This window comes from Protopterus annectens, chromosome 5.part0, assembly GCF_019279795.1.
Source record: "Protopterus annectens isolate FY-2018-M chromosome 5.part0, PAN1.0, whole genome shotgun sequence".
NCBI lineage: Eukaryota > Metazoa > Chordata > Ceratodontiformes > Protopteridae > Protopterus > Protopterus annectens.
Window position 1 is genome coordinate 448,523,449 of NC_056735.1, and position 22,024 is coordinate 448,545,472.

The window sequence follows — 22,024 nt, forward strand, 5'->3', positions numbered from 1 at the left end:
TTAGAGAAGCCTTGTGGTAGAAACATATGAAGTTCATAGGGAATGCTTATACGTTAGAGGGAAGCATCCAGATTAATAATATATTTACACCTCTCACTAATGGAATTATTAACATTGGGTCTTAAGTTTCGTGTCTATGAGCATAAGGCAGTTTGTACACAGTCTTAGTAGACCAAGTACTAAAAGGATGGCAACACAGATGAAACTAGCAGACTTACTTTCCATCTTGTCCAGTGCTTAGGTGTTTAGAGGAGTAAAAAAAAATGTAGTCAAAGGTGGGGGGAACTTCTCAATTTGATCCTCTAGTGCTCACTAGTATGAGCATATAACATGAGATCGGAAGAGCAATCAAAGGCAATTTTATAGTTAAGTCAGGCAGCTCAATAGCCACCAAGTTAAAATGAACAACGCAGATTGGTTAGTTGGAGTCTCTGTATTCTGATTCTAAGGAATACAGTTGGAGAGCAAAAGTAAGTAAACAGCTTAAGTGGAGAGTCAAACAAGGAAAATAAGGGAATTACATTATCAAACTATTGTAAGGATGAACAACAGCAGATACACTGGGTTGATATACGTTCAAGAACAAAGCACCATTTGGCATGTATTTGACTAGTCACTCACACAGCTGGATTGACACCAGAGGTTCCTCACAAAGAAAATACACAGTGTTAATAACATGTCCAATGTGGATAGACTAAAAGCCTTATTCCTTTACTCTGTCTCCTACCGAGTATTACTGGGTCACCTATGCCTAACCTACAAGGCATTCACAAATCTAGTCTTGATGGAGCTGTTGCACATCCACAAGACAAACAACACAAGGGTCACCTGATCTACGGATCTATACCTACTCAATGACTCAAAGAAATTATGCTGGTGGGACAGATATGTGTCACAGAGATTACCCTTTCTGTGGAACAGGTTTCCTATTCATGTTAAACATAGCCCTTTCCTAGTCCTCTTCAAACACATTTTGGATCAATGGATGGGGAGTTGCAAATTCACACCTGGGGTAGTGCATATGTCCCTTATGGATTGGGCAATCTGTAAACTACTCAAGACATATGAAAAAACCTCTACTATCTTCTTGTCCCTAGGGGCCACTTATTGGGTAAAATCTGATTATACTGGATAGGTTTTTAAGGGCTCTTAAGCCATTCGCTTAGTAATCTCCTATGCACTTGTGAACCTATAAGAACACAACTACAAGAGGGTGAGAGATTAAAAAAAATTCTTAGACACTTCTATAACTGACTGCCCTGGAACTGCCTTAAAACAAACATAAGTCCTAAAAGTGCCTAACTGTCACTCACCATATAAGAAGGAAACTAGGATTTAATACCAACAAGACCACTTAAATGTCAAAATGCAATGCAGTTATTTATTGGAATTACTAATATATAGGAAAATTCAATAAAGCTTACAAAAAATATTTTTTGTCTGCGCATCGCAACACGCGAATACTAGATTAGGTAAACTCTGTGTAGCGGTGCACACATACATGCAGCTAAGAAATCATTTGTGCAATGCAAATTTCTACTTAAATAGCTGACTTTTATGCAGATTATCCAGGTGCAGTGATCAAACAAGCCGTAATGTATCTGTGTAAACTCTATGTCCCTGTTAGCAGTGTATGCAGAAATTTAATATGTACAGGAGTCTACACTGAAAAAAGGGGATATGGACATAATTCCCCTGAAAAGGTAAGATCACATACATAAATGTTCAAAGCAGACATTGTGAATGTCTGAAAACAGCTGGAATTATATGATATTAATATTTTTTTTATTGTTTACATTTCTGCATGTTTACTCTCTGTACTGCATTCTGCAAACATGTTTAACATAAAATGAAATACATTTGTAAAAGAACACTTAACAATGTACCCTAGACAAATGTACTGAAAGACCCTGTATCAGGTCTGTACAGTAGTGCTTCCACGCTATAAACCAGTTTACACGGCTATGAATCATGTAGTTCCTAGGCTGTCAGCGTGAATATTATGCAAATTAGGTGTAAATGCAGTGGCGGCTGGTGACTTCAAATCAAAGGGGGGCTGCAGGAGACAGCTGAATGGGTGGGGTCAATGGGAAGGGGTGTGGCCAATTAGAAAGGGGGGGAGCTATGCTCAAAACCACAAAAAAATAACTAAATACACTGCCGTGGGTGCCAAACCGTCATTATGAGAGTCCAATCAAGACAAAATGAAGTGTAGAAGAATAAAAATATTTCAATGCATTGGCTGCATGACAGCTTACTTAATATCTAGATGGAAACAAAAAGGTTGTGAGGCATGAAAAAATAAATTACTTTTTAAATACATTAATGGAATGCCAGTCAAAATCAAGTATAAGAAAAACAAGCAGCACTCAACTCAAACCACTTCTTGCACTGCAGTTCTAATTATAATTTATATTCAGCTTTATTAAAGTACCAAGTAACATGCTGAAAGTAGAAATCTCTGATGCCCCACTTGTAAAGACCTGCTGCCTGACAACTATCTACTTGTTTCATGGGGAAAACATGATCAAAGTAAAAAATGAAAAGCAAACAAGAAATAAGCTCAAGATACATTGCTTACAAGGATTACTGTACAGGTTATGGACCACACGATTGGCATTCTGTTTATTAAAGCCTGCAGAGATGACTGGAAGTCTCCAAATATAATGAGCTTCTTAAAATAATGTAATCCTGTCCTTTATTACAAATACTGTCATATGCATTTCAATACCCAAGGCTTATACATTATCTAGTTAAGTATTCTCTACATGGCAACAACAGAAAGGCTTTCAATGTTGGCAATTCTTTAACAGTATGCTTATTAAAGCTTACTTGCATCTTACAATCTCAGCCAAGCTTAACTGATGGTCATTAAAGTATTGCTACTTAAACACAGAGCAACAGGCACTTTGAGTAATAAGCATAAATCAACAGTACAAAAATATAACAGAAACCAGACCATTCTGCAAAAATCAAGGACAGATGAAAAGCACTCCTGTACTGTGTGTCTACCTTGGATGGGGGGATACCCTGCACATTTACACTGCATAACTACTCCTTGCCTTGCTTCAACACATCCAGAGTCACTACATGGGGAAGTGGGGTGCAACAAGTATGTCACAATTTGAAATGTCTCTGGCTGACTGTAATGACCCTAACACATTTGTCATACCTCTCAACCTCAGATCAAGAAATCTGGACAAAGCCATACAAAGAAGTGGAACAAAGGCCCAAAACAAGGGCATTTTTAAAAATATTGCTCTTATAAACTTAGAAAGATAATAGAATAGGTCTTGCATTAGTATGAATTTTCTGAATGGTATGAAATCTGAAACTCAAATGTCTGTCGTTATTTTCTAACTTCAGTCTTTAATGATTTGTCACTAATTTGCCAAGAAAAACACAATTTTATGAAAAATGGTCCAAAAATGTGATGTAAAAATATAAAATAGCCACACAATACAGCTGGGAACCTGTCAAAGAAGGGACACTTTAATATTAGTACTGCTAACTTGAGCAGCTGACAAAATAAAAGAATCTACATGCATTTCTGAAATAAAAGTAATCTATAACTATGATTACAGTTATTTCTTAATTGTAAACCCTCCATGTTTTCTTTCAAAATTGCTATTTTGCGGAGGGATTATTAGGGGAAGAGCAACATTTTGAGCCAAAATCAGGGGCAGTTGAGAGGTTTGGCTATCCCTAATTCTATAAAGTAATTTGCATGTATGTACCTCTCAACCTGTTAATGCAGTAAATCTGGACAAGGCCAAATATATTGGGGGAACATATAAACAGTACTAAAAATTGCTCTTGTATAAACTGAGACAGATGATAGAACAACAAGTCTTACTTTAGCATGCATTGGTTATGAAGTCTGAAACTCAGTGTGTCATTATTTAGTGACTTAATTCCTAAATGATTTGCCACGAATTTTATGAGGAACAAACCAAAAATAAGAAGCAAAAATCTATTCATTCTTTGAAAATCTGGACAGTTGGGAGGTATAGTTCAGCTGGGGCTGTCTAAGTTTGCCGCCCCTCCCCCTCAAAAAATCATGTCAAAGCGGACCTCCTGCTGCTGCCATTCTAATGATCCCATTACTTGGCTATTTCACTCCATTTACCATAAACACTAATATACTGATTTACTTCTATGATGATTTGGACTTCATTTGAAAGTTTTATTTTGCATTTTACAGCACAAACACCAAGCCATCTGCTAAACAAACTTAGCATTAAAACTTCTCTGCCCTTGAAACTCACATTCATTGAAAGAGCATTGAAACCCACATTCAAAGAAAATACATTTTACCAGTGGCAAATAAAGATTAATTCTGGGCTGTTTTCAAATCATAGGCCCCTTGCATATGAAACATACATATGCTCTTTGATACACCTTCCTATTGTTTTGAACATTTTTCCAGTAAACAGTGAAACAAAATGCATGCACCAATAATGACAAAACTGCCCAATTCAGAACATTTCCTTCATCAAAGTCTACTCAAACTTCTACAGTCCACCATTATCAGTAAATATGCACAATTCTACAGTCCACCATTATCAGTAAATATGCACAATCTCTGAAGTAAAAAAGTCATCTAAATAATTCCACATTAAATAAATCTGTAACTAATGAAGAGGCTGCTGCTAGCAAAAAACTTTATATTTCATGGTTTCATGAAGTGTCTGATGCCCCTGAGGAATAAATTGCCTATATTACATTAAAAATTAGCTAGTAATATACTGCAATAGGAAATGGATGGCAAACAAGATAACAGGCTCATAGTCAGTATCAACTTTTTCAGTACAGCAGCATTCACCCCTTGTGGGAGTAGAACCAACAACCTTCTGCATCAAAAGCAAGTACACAACCTGTTGTGCTATTAACATTGCAAGCTGATTTTCCATAAGCAGCACTAAACGTCTCTTCCCTGCAGCTCTCAGCTCCTTGTAAAATCTATTCAATACTCAACTGCATCTCAACTTGCAGCACAAGAAAAAAAAAAAAAAAATTTATATTGGGGGGCAAAAAGGCCAAAACCAGGGACACATTAAACATTGCTTGTATAATCTTGGAAAGTTGTAGAAAATGCTGTGTTACCACCATACATTTTACCAAGGTCCCTGTGCAAAAGTGTCAGAGCAACATACCACTATGCCAAATCACCTGCTTTGTGAAAGAAAAATACATTTTACTGCCAAGGTCCCTGTGCAAAACAGTCAGAGCAACATACCACTACGGCATATCAGCTCTGAAACTTAAATGGCTATCATTTAATGAATTCAGTTCTCACCATAGCTGTAAACCTCTTAGCACAAAACACCTGGACAAACCCAGTAATGAGGGAATACAGCCCTCAGACATATTCAGTGAATTCAGTTCTTGCCATAGTTGTCAACCTTAGCACAAAAAAAAAAATAAGGACAAATGTCAAATATTCATCTTATAAACTTAGAAAATTGCTAGAATAAAAGGTCGTGTTACTATGTATTTTCTGAAGAATATGAAGTCTGAAATTCAAATGCCTGCCAATTTTATTTAACATTTGTTAATCAGGACAATCTGAGTTGGAACAAAAAAACTATTTTCAGCAGAGGCCCAGGAAGAAATAATGCAGACATGTCTTTATAACATGGGAGGACACAAAAGCAAACCCACACAAACACAGGGAGAAGATGCAGACCCCACACAGAAGGCACCCCAGCCAAGAATCAAACCCAAGACCCTGCAGCCGTAAAGCAACAATACTACCACTGCATCATCAAATATTAAGCATTGCAACATTTAGAAACCACAGATATTATGAGGAACAGATCAGATCAAATACAAATGGTAGGGAATTTAGGTCCTTAACACCTGCATACAGGGTACACGGTTCAAGCCTGAGTATCTCTACCCAACACAACACCATTTGTCTTCTAGCCACCAGTATATAGTAATTGGGGCATTTTACACACACACACACAGTCCCTACTTCTGTCTCTTTCTTTCACACACACACACACACACACACACACACACACACACCTTACCCATCTCAGGAGGGTAATACACCTCAAAATATATTCGTTTGCATGACTTTTGTTTTCGAACTGCATGAGATCTGTAATATTTCAGAAAATATTTTTATAAATACTAGCCACTTTTATTTTCAATGTAATCCTTGAAAAATACCCAAATATAGCTCTCTATCAGAAGAGTGAGACCTTATTTTGTGAGTTCAAATGCTTTGTAAATAAATATGTATTTCCAAAGCAGCCACATATACACAGATGCACAAATTCCAGGTTAAAATAAGGTCAGGTTATAAGGATATAAAAACTTTAGAACAACATCTTGCCAGAAAGCTATGAGGGTAGCTGCATATGTACAAAACAAACATATAAATAACTACTTAAACAAAGAAACTACAAGGCACCAGAGAAAAACAGCCCTAATAGATAATCTGTGAGACAAAGAAGGGTGACATGTTTTGAGTAAACATCTTGGCTCTAAACCAAAGCTGTCAGCAGCTCAACAAAGGCTGCTTGTTGCTTCACTCACTGCAGCAGCTATGCCATCAGTTGACACTGTCACATGGTTTTCATGACTATCCAATTAATTTCACATTTCTTGGGTTGTGTGGTGCCCCACACTTGCTGCATTCTGTTCCTGAGTATATGTATTTATGAATGCCATGAAAGTATCACTTTTAAATGAATTGCAGAGGTAGAAAATAAAGGTAGTTAGCTACATTCCCATATCCCCATTAATACTTTGCCAGCCAGCTAGTTTTTCTTTCAAATTGATCTAATCAGGCTTAAATTCCAACACTTTCTGCTATGATTGATTCTTCTTCTTTGTGCTCCTTTTGGGACATTTTATTTCCGCGTCCAAATTTCCAATGCCTATATCAACATAATGGAAGGGATATTAACAATTAACATACTTACATCTATTCTGCACCGTCTGTACCTTTTCTCCTTCTTCTTCTTCTTCTTCTTCCGTCTTCTTTCGTCTCCTTCTTCTTCTTTCTCTCTTCTTTGTCTTCTTTCTTCTTCTTCCTTCTTCTTTCTTCTGCTCTTCTTCCGCTGTCCAAATAAATCCACCAAAACAAAAAACGATTCGAAACAGAAATGAAAAAATAGAATGATGATCATCACAAATAATTAAAGCTGCTCGATTCCTAAGCCAAACTGAATCTTTCGCCTTCCCAGCACATAAACAAGCGGAAGAAGAGCTTACAACCAATCAGCAGCATTTAGAGTTTTGGCACGCCATGACTGACGTGTGGTGTGACGCCGGAGTCCTCCAAGCAGTCCCAATGTCATGTGGTTTGAACCGCTGCTGCATAGACTTCTGGGCACAATGATGCCTCTTATGTGCTCGCCGGGCTGCAAAGAAAAAAAAAAAAAAAAAAGCTGTTTGGTAAGGGTAAACGTGATGCATGCAGCATTTTTTCGATCGGATCGGACTCTTTTAAAATAAAAAAAAAAAAGATTTTTTTTTTTAACAGTAAAAAAAAATATGAACAAGACAAAAAAACAAGGGGGGGCTGCAGACCGGCAGTCGATACCACCAAACCGCCCTGCAGCAGGCACACTATGACTGACGACTCTGGACGCCCGAGTCCAAGCCAATTCCTTTTCTATTCCTGTGGTTTGGAAACCGCGCTGGGCATGACTTCTGGCATCACAATGATGCCCTTGCCTGTCCCAAAAAAAAAAAAAAAAAAAAAAAAAAAAAACAACGCTGCAGGTAGGTGGTAAGTAGCATGCCATCATTTCTTTTATTTTCGGAATTTAAAATTTAAACTAAAAAAAATTTTTTTTTTTAACAAAAAAAAAAAAAATATGAGACCACCAAAACAACTGAGGGGGCTGCAGACCGGCAGTCCGATACCACGAGCCGCCCCTGTGTAAATGCTGTGGATATGTTGAACTGCTAAAGACAGCAACCATGTATGCATATCCACTTCATGTAGGCTTCTGTGTGGTTTTTATATTCCTACTGGATGTGGATGACATTGGGGGGTGTCATGTCACTTTTAGGATATTTTGTGCTTAGTACACATGTTTGCCCAGCGCACCACTTCCCACAAATGGTTTGGGAATAGCTTGTTCATGTGATCAGAACAACCACGTCCCAGTCATAACGTAGCCAGCTATAAATGGAAACTGGATATATTCAATTAATAATATACAGTTATGTATATCTATGCTCCACAGTGCTATGCACAGCACCGTGTCACACAGTAAAGTAGAGCCTTTAAATCATGTCAGTTATATCCTAAGAAGGTGAACTGCATCATAGTTAGCCAATCCCACATGGTGAACCTAAAGCAGAACTGTATAAAGTATGCATACACCCTACATTCTGATTTTCCCTCAGTACTCTTAACCATTGGAGTAGAGACTTGGAAATTTTAACAGTGATAATGTTAGGGGCTGCTATAGCTATTCTACATCTGTATGTACTAGATGCTGAAGTCAATGCTGCTGGTGCTGATGACAGTAGGCCTAGACCAAGTAGGAGAAGAATGTTCATGCCCAGGGTAACCTTCCAGGAGCTACATCAACTGGAGATTGTAGAGTGCTACAGAGTGGACAGGGACATATTACAAGAACTTAGCGAGCTCTACCGCCCTCAACTCAGAGCAAGAGCTAACAGAGGGGAGCCCATCTCAGTGGAGACTAAGGTATCTGTAGCCCTCAGGATAATAGCTACAGGTATTTTTCAAAGACTGGCTGGGGACATGATAGGAGTGTCACAGGCATCTGCATCCAGGATACTCCACCAATTCCTGAATGCTATACTCCCACATGCCAGTGAGCACATATATTTTCCCCTTTCTCCTGAGGTGAGGGCCAGCAATATGCAATACTTCTACTATGTAGCACACTACCTTGAAGTACTGAGTGCAATAGATTCATGTGCACATCAAGGCACCACCTGGTGAGCAGGATATTACCTCCATTAACTGCAAGGTATGCCAATTCATCAAGTCATGTGCAATGCCCAGGGGATTATCATGAATATGTGTGTGCTGACAACCCTGGCAGTTATCATGATTCAAACATTAGTAAAGCCAGCAGAAAAGGAGAAAATCCACAATTGTATTTAAATATTTAAATAATAAAATTAACATGGAAAGGTAGAGGGAAATAAACCCAATTATCTACCCCAAACCAGTTTTGGCTGTAATAGCCTTCTTCAGTGAGTAAACATGAGCAACAAAAATTACACTCATTTAAATATATCACATAAAGCAGCTCATTGGTGCATTATAATTAATCATTAATCCCAGGTGGAAATAGAGCTCCTAGCTTGATAATCCATTTACGTTCCTTAAAATTAAGTAAATAATGCCATCCTGATTTGTCCCTACATCTACCCGCAATACAATCTATAACAGTAAAATAAAAAGATGCAGTTTTGTGTTTGCACACATTTATACAAAGCATTGGTAGAACGTTTGTTCCTAATGTCACTGAGATGCTCCCCAATTCTAAGACGGAAAGGCCTAGATGTTTGTCCCACATAGAATGAGGAGCATGAACAAGTGACCAAATAAACTACCCATTCTGTGCTAGAATTAGCCCAAAAATTAGTGTTAAAAACCACCAATGTGTTGCGGCCACTAAATTCCCTTGTTTTCTGAACCCTAGAGCAGTGAATGCAGTGTCCACATAACGTACAACCTATCAATGGGCCACCTGTAAGTGTACATTGAGTGGGAACCATAGAGCTAGGTCCCACCCTCTTATAATGACTAATAAGGGAACCTAATGTACATCCTTTCCTGAATGAGAAAGAACATATGTCACCCAAAAATGGATGTAATTTCTCTTCGGCCATAAGTATGTTCCAGCGTTTGTTGATAATATTCATAAACCCCCGTGTATTGCATCCATATGTGGTCACCAGACAAACTAAAGTGTTAGAAAAACATTTTGGTCTGTCCTTTTATTGTAAAAGTTTAGTTCTGTCTTGAGTGGAAGCCCAGTGGCAAGCTGTGCTGATTGTCCCAGGTTGGTAACCCCTCTCACAAAAACATATTAAATCATCCCTGGTATCCTCAAATGATTCCTGGCTGGACCAAATCTTTTTTACCCGGAGGAATTGTGATTTGGGGATATTCCGGATGATATGTTGGGGGTGGAAGCTGGTGGTATGCAAGAATGAGCTATACTCAGGGAATTTCCTATACACACGTGTAGCTAAAGTATTATCAGGATTCCTGCTAACTTCTACATTGAGAAAAACAATCTTTGATTTATGGAAGTTCAGTTTGAATTCAATTCCCCATTTGTTATCATTGAGATAACCAATAAACTCATGTAAATATGTGTCATCCAATCTCCAAACCACCCGACAATCATCAAGATATCACCGCCAAATATCTATTTCCTCAATATATAAATTACGACTGGAGTCATAAATAAGTGCCTCCTCAATATAGGCCATAAATAGGTCTGCATAAATGGGTGCAAAAGATGCACCCATTGCTGTACCCTTGACCTGCCAAAAACATTGGTCCTGGAAGTAGAATACATTACTAGTAAGAACATATTCAGCCAGGCATACTAAGAAAGTATTAAAGCCTGGTTGGTATAAACCAGATCTTCCCAACCAAAATTCCAAAGCCAGTAAACCTGCTCAGTGTGGAATATTCATATAGAGAGAAGTTACATCCAATGTACACATAAGCCAATGTGGTTCCAATTGCATGCCAGATATAATGCCAAGAAACTGTGTTGTGTCCTGAATTCTGGCGCATAACATAGATAATAGTGGTTTGAGATAGTGTGTTAGATATTCAGAAAGTGGTTCAATGATGGATCCCCGCCCTGATACTATTGGTCTACCGGGAGGACATCTAGCATCCTTATGTATTTTGGGTAGTAGACAGAAATACTGTTTACTCAGGGATGAAACCAACAACTGATGCCTAACACACCCATGGAAAAACACCATAATTAGGTACATGCACAAACTAGGAACATTATAGAGCATGTGTTTGGGCCTCTGAAGTCACGGCTCTGGTGTATCTAGTGAAACACTGTAGTATACTTCACACACATGTGCACATATAGTCACAATATGTGCTATGCTACACAATCTTATCCTGTGGAAAGAGCTGCACAGGATCAGCAAAGGAAAAGGATGCACAGCCCTCTACCAGTGCTTAGATCACCACAGCCACAGTCACAGGAGGACACTGAGGAGGAACCCCCTGCTAATGTCCCTGTAAGCAGTCATAGGTGTGCTTTGTACACCCTGGCTTTGGCTAAGAGACAGCACATAGCACATTCACTGACAACCTAGGGACTAACATCTTACTTCTACCCACATACATATATTAAGATTGATGACAGCCAACTCACACATCCTGTACCTGTCCATGTACTGGCTGTGTATCAAACAGAGTCAGCCCTGAACTACAGTTGTGTCAACTGCTGCATTTACAAGGTAAGTCCGTAACCTACACAGTATTCTAGTGGATTATTATGATATGTCATTGTATCTATGGACCTGGTACATTACACAAGTAACTAAAGTGGGATATTTGGACAGAAATTACATCCACATAGGACTACAAACATTCATTCCACTATCATGTGTCCATTTGTAATCAAAAGGCCTCATGCATGGAAACTTTATGTAGTCCTACTGGTACAGATTACTGGTATATCATTCATGAGAGATGTTAGACAGTGAAGTTAAATGATAGTCAGACTAGTGTGTATCCTAGCAGAACATGGGGTTTGTTCCACCACCACTCAAAACAGCAATGCCCCCTTGTAACTGTCATAACAGTAACTCATCTCTGCTATTTGAGCATTTCACACAGTTATTATGCCACAGTCTCAGGACAGTTATATTGAATCTGATCTTACATTGTATGTGTTAGGTAACTGAGGAATAGCAATGGTACATATTTATGCAGGTAATTGTTGATGAATGATCCATTTTCTGTCCACCAGCTTACATGGCTCAAAGGACTAAGGCAGTTAGCTTGTGTAAAGGTGTTTAGGTTCTAATCCTGAGATATCCAGATATTTTGGATGTGAAGCAGTAATAAGTTGTATTTTACAGACTGTGACTCTGTGTGTGCTATACTATTATTAACCTCTTTCACATATTAATTAAACATTTGCATGCTGCGCCACATATTTAAGATCTATGTAAATAGTCTTAGTCAATTTGTGTGATACATACCAGTGCAGAAACAGGTTCAAAGGTCACACCGTGTAACAAACCAAATCCTGGCCTGGAGTACAGCTAGGTGTGGGGTGAAGTGAGTTTATGGAACAATAAGTCTCTTATGTAGTGAATTTACCTCCCATTTGTGCACTGATTTGCAACATGCAAACAATCCAAAAATTGCCACCATGCATGCCCGTACACTTAGTTAAGCAGAGTGCAAATCTGTTGCCCCTCACACAATTTATTTTAAACAAATTATACACACACACACACACACACACACACACACACACACACACACACACACACACATATATATATATATATATAAATATAAAGACACAAACACACACACACACACACACACACACACACACACACACACACACACACACACACACACACACACACACACACACACACAAAAACATCTATTTTATATATATATATATATATATATATATATATATATATATATATATATCTTTTATATACATATATATGTGGGTCTACTTCTTTTGACCTAACTCCCATTTGCCTGACACCCATTTGCCTGAGACCAAATGACTGAAATTTAATTTGCCTGACACTTCATTTGCCCGACACTTCATTTGACTGACAAGTATTATTAGCAAGAAAATGGAATATGCCCCATTCCCCACTGTAGTGCGACCCTGGAGTTAGAATATATAGTTATGGGGGGTGTGGGGGCACAGCCCCCACACGGGTGTGAAGCCCCCCACTTACTTTTCTTTTACTAAACAATATCATATGAAATGAAGTGGGGGGCTTCACCCCCCACACCCCCCCAACTATATATTCTAACTCCAGGGTCGCACTACAGTGGGGAAGGGGGCATATTCCATTTTCTTGCTAATAATACTTGTCAGTCAAATGAAGTGTCGGGCAAATGAAGTGTCAGGCAAATAAAATTTCAGTCAAATGGGGTCAGGCAAATGAGTGTCAGGCAAATGAAAGTTAGCTCAAAAGAAGTAGACCCATATATGTATATATTTATTTTACATTTGGTAACCAGGTAGAGACCGACTGGGCAAGTAGCCCATTTTCAGCAGAGACCCGGGGAGATAAGCTCCATAACATTAGTACAAAAAGATTGCAAAAATTTTTGAAAGATTTACAAACAATATACAAAAAGTTTGACAGTTGCCAACAATCACAATTTACAGAAAGAGGAATGTAAAACCGAAAACATTGCATTTCTTAAGCCTTCCTACAGACAGTAATATGAAACTCATTAGATATATAACTAAAAACCATTGTGGTATTTTTATTTGGAAGAAGTAAGACAAGAAGATAACAGAATAGAAAACATTTGATCAAAGGCAAGAAAAACTAGCCAGGAATATTACAGGACTATAGCCATTGTTGAGTAAGGTATTCCTTTAGGAGTTTTTTGAAGCTATGACGATCTGTGTTTTTTAAGATATATTAATATATATATATATATATATATATATATATATATATATATATATATATAGCTATATATATGGGTGTGTGTGTGTGTGTGTGTGTGTGTGTGTGTGTGTGTGTGTGTGTCTGTATCTCCCACAGTTCCTCTCTCTTCATCTCGGTCATCTGACTTCCTGTCTTGACAGACAATCTTCAAGTGATGTGGTCTCCGGCTATAGCTTCCCAGCCTGTTGGAGTGATGTCACCTGCCTTCATGTCACACTTGCAGATGTCTTTGAAATACATAACAGGCCTTCCTATGGGTCTGGAGCCAGTAGCAAGATCACCATACAGAAGATCTTTGGGGATTTGATCGTCTCACATACAGCTGAGATGACCAAGCCAGGACAAGTGCCTTTGGGAAAGCAGGGCAAACATGCTTAATATCCCTGCTTGTTCTAGGGTGTTCTTGTTTGGGATGTGGTCTTGCCAGGTGATTCCCAGGATTCTTCTAAGGCAGCATAGATGAAACACATTGAGCCTCCATTCTTGGTAGGAGTACAGGATCCATGTTTCATACAGCAGCGTGCTAATCACACATGCTTGGTACACCTTCATCTTAGTGTTGATGGTCAGTTTAGAGTTGTATCAGACCCTCACTTTTAGGCATGCCATTACTGTTACTGCCTTACCAATCCAGGTATTCAGCTCAGTGTCCAGGGAGAGGTTGCTGGTGATGGTGGAACTCAGGTAAGTGAAGTCCTTAACTACCTCGAGGGTGTGATCACTGATAAAGATGTGGGGGGTGCTGTTGACATCCTGCCCAATTATGTCAGTCTTTCTGATGCTGATTGTGTGGTTGAACTCTCTGCAAGTACCAGAAAAAGAACTTATGAGGCACTTTAGTGCTTCTTCAGTGTAAGCTGTCAGGGCAGCATCATCTGCAAACAGCATCTCTTTGATCAGTACTGTCCACAACTTGGTCTTCACTGAAAAGCATGTGAGATTGAAGAGATTACCAATGCTCCTAGTGTGGAGGTTTACAAAATCTTTGGACTCATTAAAGGCATGGGATAGCAACAGAGGGAAAGATATGCCAAAGAGTGTCAGAGCAAGTACATGCCCTTGCTTCACTCTGCTCCTGATTAGGAATGGGCCCGAGGAGTAGCCATCAGATTGTATAACACCTTGCATGTCCTTGTGGAAGGATGTAATCATCTAAAAAGGTTTGGGGGAACATTCAATCCTCTGTATTAGGGTGAAGAGGCCTTTCTTGTTGACCAATTCAATTGCCTTAATTAGAAATAGAAGGTGATGTACAATGGTTTCCTTTGCTCATGACACTTTTCTTGTAGCTTCCTTAGTGAGAAGATCATGTTGATACTAGAACTTTCCACTCTAAATCCACACTGCACCTCAGGATAAACACTTTCTGCAAGTGATTGCAGCCTGTTCAGAACTACATGGTCAAAGACCTTCCCAACAGCATTGAGGAGGGATATTCTGGGTCTATATCATATAATCGAAAGCACTATTAGTCAAACACTTATTAGTTGAATACTAATAAGTGAAAACTAAATGTTGACTGAACATTTTAGCGAAAATGTTTTCTGGGTTAAAAAACAGTTGGCCAACCCAGCGAATTACACACAAACATCACTGAATAAAAATAATTCTGGTGGAAGGCTCTGCCCCCCAAGCCCCCATGCCCCCTCTAACTAAATATACCAACTCTGAGATCGCACTACAGTGTGGAAAAGGGCAAATCCCCTATGACAGCTGACTGGTTGTTTTCCCAGGAAAACTTTTTGCTGAAATATTAGTTTGACATTTAGACTTTTCTCTTATTAGTAAAATATAAAAAACACTTGACAAAGCAAGGTAGAAATCTAAAAGATAGGATAAGAGAGCATATATATGCTATGAGGAAAAAATGATACTAAGAATTCCCTTTACAACACTCTCTAGAATGTAAAGTTTTTAAAAATGTTTTTTTTTCTGTTCTAGAGCTTGTTTTTAAAGACCTACGTGGTGGGAATTATAAAAATAAAATAGAACAAAGAGGAACCTTATGGCAGCTAAGGTTGGGGGCTGATAAAACTCCTGGTGATCTTATTAATATTAAATGTTTTCTCAGAAACAAAAGGAGAAAAATATATGTTTAATAAGATGATTTTTATTTTAGATTCAAGTAATGTTATGAATTATCATAGGAACATTGGATCATAGGAGGTTACTAGGCTAATGGCCCTGGGGGCCTTACAAGCCCAGTCAAGAGTTTATCCCCAAAAAGAAACCTCAGTAAGCACCTGTAGCCCCTGTCAATGGGAGGACACAGGTGTAACCCCTGGGACAGTAAGGTACTCTGTTTAACATGCATGGGAAGATAGGGCAGCCTCTGGGAGACAAACCTGTCTCTCCAGCGGGTTTTGTTGATGTTGCATATTAGATTCAGGCCTTTCAAGCGGGTAATGCACAAGGAGTTAGATGTATGGGTATAGAGCATCTCTAGTAGGGCAGGGTCTGAGATTGCCTTGTAGGTGAGACACAGATCACCTCTGAGCAATCTGTATGATACTGAGTAGAGTGATAGTGACTGGAGCCTGTCCACATAGGACAGGTGTTGGAGGCCATGGATTCTCTTTGTGAGGTATTACTGTGGCCTTTACAGTTGGCGCAGATGTTTGAAAAGGTACTTACCAAATGGGGAGTTATACTCAATTATTGGTCTAATGAGGGAGGAGAATAGAGAGGTAATAACCTCCTTTTTTCTGTATGCAATCCCTTTACTTATGAGATGAATCAAGTAGAAGGCTTTTCAGACCACTGATACTACATGATGGTCAAGTGTGAGATTGTTGTCAACCTGAGTACGCATGTCTCTCACCGCAGATTGTGCGCTTAGGGAGTTGCCGTTGATGTGGTAATCAGTAGGAGCCATGTTTTTACTAAATGGTATAATGATACATTTTTTTGCATTTAACTTGAAGCTATGTCATTAGTTGATGTGACAGCCTCTAGCAGTGTGTTAACATAATTTGGGGAGTCAATGACAGCACCCAAATCACAGTCATTCGCAAACTTGGTCAGCCATAAGCCTTTTGTCTTTGCCTGGACCTCGGAAAACTAGACAGATCCCTGGGGAACTCCACTAGTGACAGGTCTATTATTGGAGGTGGAGACACCTGTGTGAAGATAGGAGGAAGATGGGCAAAGGCTGCCAGCCTAATCAAATATAATTTGATACATAATTCTATCAATTGTATAAATAAATGTAAAATACAGGCTTGTGTTTTTAAATGAAAGAAAACACTGTAAAATGTGAACGTCAAGATTGTTGCAACATTGCCATCTGCTGTAAGGAAAACCAAGCCAAACATTTCAAATGTGTCTTTTGAAGCTAAAAAGATCTTGTGAATCTCTTTGGTGTTTACAAGTCGGCTCCAGTGAGTCTGGATGAAGGTTTCAGGCCCAATGTTTTAAGGTTAAAGTTAAGGGCCAGAATTTACATGTGGAAGGTGCTTTATTGTTCTGATTTCTGCTAGAGTGTATATGTGAAATTTCTTTTATTGTGGTAGTCTCCTGAGCGGGTGTTAGCTTGCTAAATAATGCAGTCTGTGGCCTGGGAGCTCCAGACTAAGTGTCAAAATTATGTAATTTGGGAGGGCCTTAGAGAGCTGTTGGTTAGTGTTTAAAAACTATTGTTGAGAGACTACAAAGGATTTTGATCTTGGACATCTAACCCAGCACTGCTTATGCTTTATGTATGTAAGTAGGATTATAGCACTTTGATTTCTCTTCAGAATAGTTAAACTTAGAAGAAAGTTAGACTGAGTATTTTTCTTTGAAATCAGATCTTTCCTACGATATTGTTTTAAGTTTCTGTGTAATCTCTGAACTTGAGTAGCATTCTACTGTAGTAGTTTTATCTTGTGTTTTAATTATTTATTATTAAATTTTTTAAAACTTTTACCTGTAGTTGGTTTATGTAGAGATAATTTAACCTCTAAAGTACATTACATATTTACAGGTTTTACTGTCTAAGTCACTCCAAATTAAGCCTTGACTGTCTATTCATACTACCATTGGATTATAATATTGCACAGTAATAACTGGACACCCTTTTACAGGCTTTTTAGTAGCTGATAGTTATTAGCTGGCTGGTGGCAGGAATTACTACCATATGGTTTTGGTAATAGGGGCACAGCTGGAGAACCTGTGCCAGCCTTTGCCCAGGAGGGTCTGTGTGGTTGTATAACCTCTTCTCAAAGTGTGTGTGTGTGTTGTGTCAGCTACTTGGGCAGGGGCACGAAGCACTGGTTGGACAGAGAGGGTACTGGTGGTTTAACTTGCCCAACTAGGCTGAGACCTGGACCTTATAGCTGTGCCAGGGGGAGTCTTATTGGGGACCTGGTAAGCAAGAGGGCAACCAGCCCCAGACTAACTGTGATCTCTGTGTGCACTTAAGGGAAATTGTACTTTACTGTGTGTATTAGTTATCCTTTCCTCTTCTAGGAGTCACCCTCTCTGGAGTCATTGGTGAGGATTGAGGCTCCTTGATTGCTGGGCCAGGGCATGGGCATCACATATTGGTGACAGTGGTTGGGATATCCTATCACATATTGGTTTGCTGGGGTGGGATCCATATCACATATTGATTAGTTGGCAAACACTAATTGGCTTGTAGTGGTGTGGGTAGTGTGAATTCCTGTAGCTTATGTACAGTGATCTCTAAAAGTGATTTGTACTCTAAAACAGCCACGCAGTGTATACTCAGAGGTCAGATCACAATTGTTTTATTTCTTTTGTTAACTTAGTGTTAGTCAGGGTGAGCAGGCAGCATGTCAGCAGAGGAGTATGGAAAGCTGACAAGGAGCCAGCTTGTGAAGATGTGCCAGGTTAGAGGACTGGTGCATGGAAACCTGACTAAGGCAGACGTGATTGTAGCCTTGGTTACAGCTGCATCAGAAAACAGCAGTCTGGAGGACAATCAGACTGACAGTGGAAATACAATATCCTCGGAGAATGGACAGCTCAAACTTTCTGCAGTGGCCTTAAAAATCCAGTTGGAGCTAAAGAAACTTGAGTTGGAGGCCAGGCGTATGGAACTAGAAGCAGCTGAGATAATGAGGAGTCTACAAGCTGAGGAAAATGAACGGCAGAGGAGGCATGAGAGTGAATTGCTTACTCTTCACCAGAGTCATGGAGGTAATGGGGAAGGGAGTAACTGGATCCCAGAAGCACAAAATGTCAGTACATTTCTTCCACAGTTTAAAGAGGGGGATAATTTTGATAGCTTCATTCATGTTTCAGCAGGTATGTAAACAGTATGAAGTTGACCAAGGGCTCTGGGTATGGTTCCTGACCCACTTACTCCATGATAAAGCTGTAACTTCTTTAGCAAAAATGGATGACACTGACTGTTTTGATTATACTGCTGTAAAAATACACTTGTTGGAATGTTTTAAGCTAACACCTGAAATGTATAGGAAAAAGTTTCGTGAGCATAGATGCAAGGCAGATGAAAATGTATGTGAATATGTTGATGAACTGAGCACTTATTTTCATATCTGGGTGAGTGGATGTCAGGTCACCATGTTTGAAGGGCTGGCAGAACTTTTGATAAGGGAACAAGCCCTTAGCACTTTGCCTGAGGACATGAGGATCTGGTTAGCTGATAGTGTGCTACTTCAGAGGAGTTGGGGAAGAAGGGAGATCTATACCTGGCCAGCAGGACAGCCCTACACAGGAAGGGGACCCCCAGTACTGCTCATGGGTCTAAAAGAACCCATGGTGGGGAGCACAGACTGCTCCAACAGAATCTGCCAGTAACACGGGAATCCACTGGTCCAGGTACATGTCCAGGAGGTAGGGTAAAATGATTGAATGCAACCAGTGGGGCCATATGGCATACAGGTGTCCATGGAGGCATAGTGGGGAAACAAAGGTAAGGGAGCCAGTAAGTGAGAAAGACAAAATGCCAACAGTGGGTTGTCTTGAGAGAACAGGAGTATGGAACTACCATCCTGCAGATGTCCTGAGAGGGAAGTATTTGGATGAGGCAGTACTATGTACTAATGTAGTTACATGCAATGAGGCTAGGAGATAAGTACGTGGGTCTGGTAGCCTGGGGGAGACCCAGACATACTGCATACTTGCAGCCAGGACTGCTTAGGTGGTTACTTCAGGGAGTGAGCTAAGCAGTAGCAGTGAGACTGAATGTGAGCCACAGCTGCTTATGGGTACTGATGTTCCCTTAGACAGGATAACTGCAAAGGTAGAGAGGAGTAGTAGTACCCAGGCTGACAGTGAGGCACTGCTGTCAGAGGATGCCAGACTTCCTGTGGAAGGGGAGCTGGGAAAGGTTACAAGGAGAGACTTGAGGCAGGCTCAACTCTCAGACCCTACACTACAAGGCCTGAGGCAGGTAGCTAGGGAGGTACCTGAATCTCAAGGGAAGGGAGAATCTGTATACTGGAACAAAGGGTTACTGTACAGAGAGTGGACCCCTGAGGGTGGGCTAGAAGGTGAGAGAGTACATCAGTTGGTAGTGCCTAGAGCTTACTGTCTGGCACTTCTAGCCATAGCCCATGATATTTCCTTTGCAGGTCATATGGGCATAAAATGTATAAAGAGGCGTATTATGCAAAACTTCTATTGGCCTGGAATTTCCAGAGATGTAACAGGGTACTGCAGGACCTGTGAGCAGTGCCAAAAGGTAGGCAAGGCAGGAGACAATGTGAGAGCACCTTTGATGCCTTTGCCTGTGATTGATGAGCCATTTCAGAGGGTAGCTATTTATATTGTGGGTCCTCTGAGTTCCCCACGTTCCACAAGGAAAAATTATATCCTAGTGATTGTAGATTATGCTACATGATACTCTGAGGCAGTGGCTTTGTCTTCCATTGAGGCTGAGAAGGTGGCAAATGCTTTGCTAGAGATTTTCAGCAGGGTAGGTTTCCCAAAGGAAATACCATCTGACAGAGGTGACACTTTTATGTCCAACCTGCTGGCTTGTCTGTGGAAGTCCTGTGGGGTGAAGCACATGAATACCATCCCCAGACTAATGGTCTTGTTGAGAGGTTAAACTCTGCAATCAAGTCCATGCTACGGGCATTTGCAGATCAGTTTAAGAGGGAGTGGGACAAATATTTGCCCCATCTGTTGTTTTCTTACAGAGAGGTTCCCCAGGAATCCACAGGTTTTTCACCCTTTGAGTTGCTGTACAGGCATAGGGTGAGGGGACCTCTAGATTTAATTCGAGATGAGTGAGAAGGTGAGTGTGAGTCTCACAAGGAGTCTGTTGTGGCATATGTCCTGAATCTCAGGACAAGGCTCAGGGAACTCATGGGCCTGGCCCAGGAGAACCTGGCAGAAGCCCAACAGCAGGAAAAGGTGTGGTATGACAAGAATGCTCGAGCTAGAGAGTATGCTGTAGGGCAGCAGGTGATGGTTCTCATTCATGTCAAAAAAACAAGAGCCAGCAAAACCAGACCCAATAATGAAAATTGCTATTTTATTTTAGTAATCACAAGGACAGCAAAAAATGCACAGACCGGTTTTGGCTGGTAATCTGTACACAGCCTTCTTCAGTGTGAAATAAGCATAATCAAAGCTGTCAATTAAATAGACTGCAAACAAATGTGATTGGTTAAAACTAAAACTTGTCATTCAACCCAGGTGGGAAAAGACCACCCAACTTCACAATCCATTTTTTCTCTTTTGAATTTAATAATGAGTGCCAACCCGTTTTGTTAGATTTTTTACCACGAATAATATCAATAATAGTAAACATAAAGGAAGCTGAAGGATGTGATTGTTGATGTTTAAATAAAGCATTATTGATTCTGCCTTTTTTAATATTGCTGATGTGCTCTGAGATTCTCAATCTAAGGGGCCTTGAAGTTTGACTTACATAGAAGGCCCCACATGAACATGTAGCTAAGTAAATGAGCCAATCGGAACTACAATTGGCAAAGAACTTGATGTCATATACAATAGAAGAATTCCTACTAGTAAATTATTTGGTTTTTGATATTTTATTACAGTTAATACAATGTCTGCAGGGATGACATCCCATGAGAATGGATCCAGTCAAAGTAGTTTGGATTGGTTCTGGATTACCTGTGTCATGTCCGTGTTTATAATGGCTAAAGGTGCTGCCAAGATTTCTACTTTTCCAAAATGAAAAAAGGCATCGATTGGGAACAATAGTGGATAAATCAGTATCATATAATAGCAAATTCCAGTGTCTATGAATACTCTGGATCAGGCTATCTGAATTTCTGCCATATGTAGTGGTAAACTTAAGGGGTTGGATGGAAGGACTGTAATCAGTCTTATAAGTTAGTAAATCTTCCCTATCCATATGACCCACTTGGTGTATGGCATCAAAAACATGGCCCATCTTGTAACC